This window comes from Anomaloglossus baeobatrachus, chromosome 3, assembly GCF_048569485.1.
Source record: "Anomaloglossus baeobatrachus isolate aAnoBae1 chromosome 3, aAnoBae1.hap1, whole genome shotgun sequence".
NCBI lineage: Eukaryota > Metazoa > Chordata > Amphibia > Anura > Aromobatidae > Anomaloglossus > Anomaloglossus baeobatrachus.
This window is the reverse complement of record NC_134355.1, coordinates 261668756-261674088: the sequence shown is the minus strand read 5'-3', so window position 1 is coordinate 261674088 and position 5333 is coordinate 261668756.

Below are 5333 nucleotides of genomic sequence, written 5' to 3'. Positions count from 1 at the left end.
ATTACAAAATGCAGGAGAGTGAGACATTATGTGTCTTTCTGCCATTATAATGACAGAAAAGACTGATATGAAGTGTACAAGCACAAGAAAATCACCAGAGTGCTCTACGTTGTGAAAAGCAGTAGAAAATGGCACTGGAGTGAACATGTGACCACCTCATGTAGGTTAAAGCTATGGATCCTGGGTAAATTTAGGTATTTTCCCTCCTACAGTTTCTTTGCAGTACGCACATGGATGACAAACAGATGACATACGGACCGTCTACGGAATGGAAACGGATGCCACACGGATGCACCCGTGAAAAAAACGGACTGTTTTTTGCAGACCGCAAAAATGGATCGGTCGTGTTTAGAGATGAGCGAACCGGTCCCGGTTCGGCTCGAGGTCGGCTCGCCGAACGGGGGTACCGTTCGAGTTCGGTTCGTCGAACGTTCGACGAACCGAACTCGAACGTATAGGCTATAATGGGAGGCAATCACAAACACATAAAAATGCATTATAAATGGACACAAATAGTTAATAAACATTGCCATAACACTTACCGGTCCTCGCGATCCCTTCTGCACTCTGTCTCCTGCCGCTATTCCATCCGATGATCGCAGAATCCTCCCGGTGACCTGCACTGCCAGCAGAGATGCAGGACCTATCGTGACGTCAAAATAGCCATGTGACCAGTCACGTGGCTATTATCTCATTGGCTACAGACTGGTCACATGACTATGACACATCATGTAGGACCTGCGAGTGCATCTCTCCGGTACACGGTGCACATATGTGTATCGCCGTGTACCGGCGACATGCTCTAGCACACGGTAGACTCCCCGTTCCGTTAGGGACCGGCTGACACAGCCGGTCATTAACGGAGATCACCGTTGCCATAGCAACGCAGTTAGCGGTGACGTCACCGCTAACCGCGGCTCCGAGAGCACCGTTGCTATGGTAACGCGTCTGTCAGCGTTACCGCTGGCAGCCAGCAGTGATCACTCACGGAGTGAAGGCTGCACGCTGCTTCACGATTGTAGTGAGGATTGTACTGAGGATGAGGTTCCCCAGCCCCAAGTGATGAGCTGGTGAACCTTATCCTCACTACAATCGTCACTACTACTACACTAGAAAGAAAGAAGACAGAAGAGCAGGATCGTGGAGGGCTGACAGGGGGTAATAAAGATGGAGTCTCTAATGTGTCTGTGTATTTATTTCTATTAAAGTATTTTTTCTCTGTGTGGTGTTTTTTTTAACCCCTTATTGGAGATTCTTAATGGCCGGGTCAAACGTGCCTGACATTAAGAATCTCTGGCTTAATACTGGCTAGTAAAACAAAGCCAGTATTAACTCATGATTACCCAACAAGCCACCCGGCTCCAGGGCTGTTGGAAGAGTTGGATACAGCGCCAGATGATGGCGCTTCTATGAAAGCGCCATTTTCTGGGACAGCTGCGGACTGAAATCCGCAGCAGAGGCGCCCAGAAACCTCGGGCTAACCTGTGCTGCGGATTCCAATCCCCAGCTGCCTAGTTGTACCCGGCTGGACACAAAAATGGGGCGAAGCCCACGTCATTTGTTTTTTAATTATTTCATGAAATAAGTGAAATAATTAAAAAAAACGGGCTTCCCTATATTTTTGGTTCCCAGCCGGGTACAAATAGGCAACTGGGGGTTGGAGGCAGCCCGTGGCTGCCTGCTGTACCTGGCTAGCATACAAAAATATGGCGAAGCCCACGTCATTTTTTTGGTGGGCAAAAAAATTCTGCATACAGTCCTGGATGGAGTATGCTGAGCCTTGTAGTTCTGCAGCTGCTGTCTGCTCTTCTCCATACAGATAGACAGCAGCTGCAGAACTACAAGGCTCAGCTTACTCCATCCAGGACTGTATGCAGAAGTTTTTTGCCCCCTGAAAAAATTATGTGGGCTTCGCCATATTTTTGTATGCTAGCCAGGTACAGCAGGCAGGTACGGCTGCCCCCAACCCCCAGTTGCCTATTTGTACCCGGCTGGGAACCAAAAATAAAGGGAAGCCCTTTTTTTATCATTTCATGAATTTCATGAAATAATTAGAAAACAAATGACGTAGGCTTCGCCCCATTTTTGTGTCCAGCCAGGTACAACTAGGCAGCTGGGGATTGGAATCCGCAGCACAGGTTGGCCTGAGCTTTCTGGGCCCCACTGCTGCGAATTGCAGTCTGCAGCCGCCTCAGAAAATGGCACTTTCATAGAAGCGCCATCTTCTGGCGCTGTATCCAACTCTTCCAGCACCTGCCTGCTATACCTGGCTAGCATACAAAAATATGGCGAAGCTCACTTCCTTTTTTTTTTTTTAAACAATGTGATTAGACACACAATGGAGTTAAATTATGCTCACTTTATTGAAAATAGTTAAAAAACAATCACCAACACACAAAGTGAAATGCAATACAATATAAAGGCTAAAAAAGTAGTCCTGCTGTGTGGTGATCCAGATACACAGGGATAATATACCTGCAATACTTTTCACAATGTAATCACTCATCAAGGAGGTCAACAATCAGGGGTACACCCATAAGATGCAGGATCGCTATAGTGCAGCCCTCCCCAGGGGTCTAGCCGTCAGGTACACCATAATACAGGCCAGGTAAAAACCACTGCCAAGAATCACTCAAATAAATAAAGTAAAGGGCAGTTTTGCACCAATTTGTTATATCCAAACGTACCTGATGGGTCAGACGGCTGGGGGTGTATCCAGGATCACATGCCCAAAGCGCTTTTCGGCAACCTTTCTCAAGGGCCGTTACATGTGTAACGGCCCTTGAGAAAGGTTGCCGAAAAGCGCTTTGGGCTTGTGATCCTGGATACACCCCCAGCCGTCTGACCCATCAGGTACGTTTGGATATAACAAATTGGTGCAAAACTGCCCTTTACTTTATTTATTTGAGTGATTCTTGGCAGTGGTTTTTACCTGGCCTGTATTATGGTGTACCTGACGGCTAGACCCCTGGGGAGGGCTGCACTATAGCGATCCTGCATCTTATGGGTGTACCCCTGATTGTTGACCTCCTTGATGAGTGATTACATTGTGAAAAGTATTGCAGGTATATTATCCCTGTGTATCTGGATCACCACACAGCAGGACTACTTTTTTAGCCTTTATATTGTATTGCATTTCACTTTGTGTGTTGGTGATTGTTTTTTAACTATTTTCAATAAAGTGAGCATAATTTAACTCCATTGTGTGTCTAATCACATTGTTTAATGATATTGAGGAGTATGCATATAATTGGTATAATTGGGAGAGTATTATGTGAGAACACGAAGTTGTAACATGGTTCACTATCACTCCCCTTTTTTCATGAAAACTGTTCTAATAAATATCACTTCCTTTTTTGTAGTTTTTTGGCAAAAAAAATAAAAAATGCTTCCCTGGATTTTCCATTGCCAGTGAAGGTAACACCAAGCAGTGGGGGTTAGCAGCCAGTAGCTGCTTGGATTACCCTTAGCTAGCAATACAAAAAATGCAGCGGGAGCCCATATATATTTTTTTTAATTATTTATTTAAATAACTAAAAATAAAATGGGCTTCCCTGTATTTTGATTGCTGGACATCACAGTGTTGTAAAAATAAATCTTTAAAAAAATGACGTAGCGCTCCGCGGTATTTTTGATTCTCAGCGCAGATAAAGCAGACAGCTATGGGTTGCCACCCCCATCTGCCTGCCGTTACCTTGGTTGGCAATCAAAATACAGGGAAGCCCATTAATTTTTTCTATTTAAAAAATAGTTAAAAAAAAAAATGACGTTGGGTCCCCCCATTTTTGATAGCCAGCTAGGGTAAAGCAGACGGCTGTAGCCTGAAAACCACAGCTGGCAGCTTTACCGTGATTGGGGATCCAATGTGGAGGTCCCCTCAGGCTCTTTTTTATAATTATTGTATAAATATTAATAATTACACAATAAAAGTAGGGTCCCCCCCAAATTGGATCACCAGCCAAGGTAAAGCGGACAGCTGTGGTCTGGTATTCTCAGGGTGGGAAGGTCCATAGTTATTGGGCCTTCACAGCCTAAAAATAGCAGGCCGCAGGCACCCCAGACGTGGCGCATCCACTAGATGCGCCAATCCTGGCGCTTCACCCCAGCTCATCCCGTGCCCTGGTGCAGTGGCAAACGGGGTAATAAATCGGGTTGATACTAGCTGTAAAGTAACCTGAGATCAAGCCCAGCAGTTTGTGATGTCATGGCGTCTATTAGATACTCAACATCATAAACTGTCAGTACTAACAAAAAAAAAAAAATCGACAAAAGAAATTTATTTGAAAAAACAGTCCCCAAAACATTTCCTCTTCCACCAATTTATTGTAAGAAAAAAAATAAAGGGGTCCCACGACGACTCTGGACCGTCTAGAATATGGGGGGGAGACACTCAGGGAACGTATCCCCCATTTTCTAGGAGTGCGGACCCTTCATGTGAGGAGTGTGGGTGCAATGAATCTGCACTCACTCTTCTCGGGTCCACAGCAGCAGAGTCCATGTCGTAATGGTTGCTACCAAAGCTGCAATGCCCTGCTCATGAGGTAAGGGCATGCCTAATCAGGAGAACCACTGTAGAGGAAGCTCTGCTTACTGGTATATAGGTGCTCAGAGGTAATAATAGATAAAATTAGTGAGTAACCTCGGCACTCTAAATCTCCCAGACTAAGTCAGTAAGGCTACTTTCACACTTGCGTTGTGTTAAATCCGCTTGTTCCGTTGCTGCGTTTTTTTAACGGATCCGTTTTTTTTGAGATGTCAATTGAAGCAACGGATCCGTTATTCCACTGGAATCCGTTAGCGGATTCCAGTGAAATAACGGATCCGTTGCTGCCGTTAAGTCCGTTGTGCGTCCGTTAAACGGAATCCGTCGGATCCGTTTTTTTTTTTTTTTTTTTTTTTCTCTTGGGACAGCCCAATGGGAGTGCATTTTTGAGACATATATATATAGATGTGTTCCGACCAGCCATCTGTAGAGGCTGTCAAAGAGAAGAGAGATGGATGTTATTAATGGGAGAATCGTCCAAGCGTACCTTGATTATTCTTATCAAGCAAATGTTTTGGCATTTTACATTGCTGAAAAGGAGCGGCAACGTAGGAAGCGTCGTCGACGCCGCTTCTGGGTCCACCCCATCAACGATGTCCGTCTTGCCCATGGAGTTTTTACAACCCTTTATTTAGAGCTAAGGAGCCATCCAGACCATTTTTTCCGATACGTTCGAATGTCAGCGGCAATGTTTGACACCTTGGTGGAGCGTGTGGAGCCTCTCATTTGTCGCCACGACACCTTTTGCCGGCTGGCAATAACTCCTGCAGAGCGTCTCATGATCACTCTC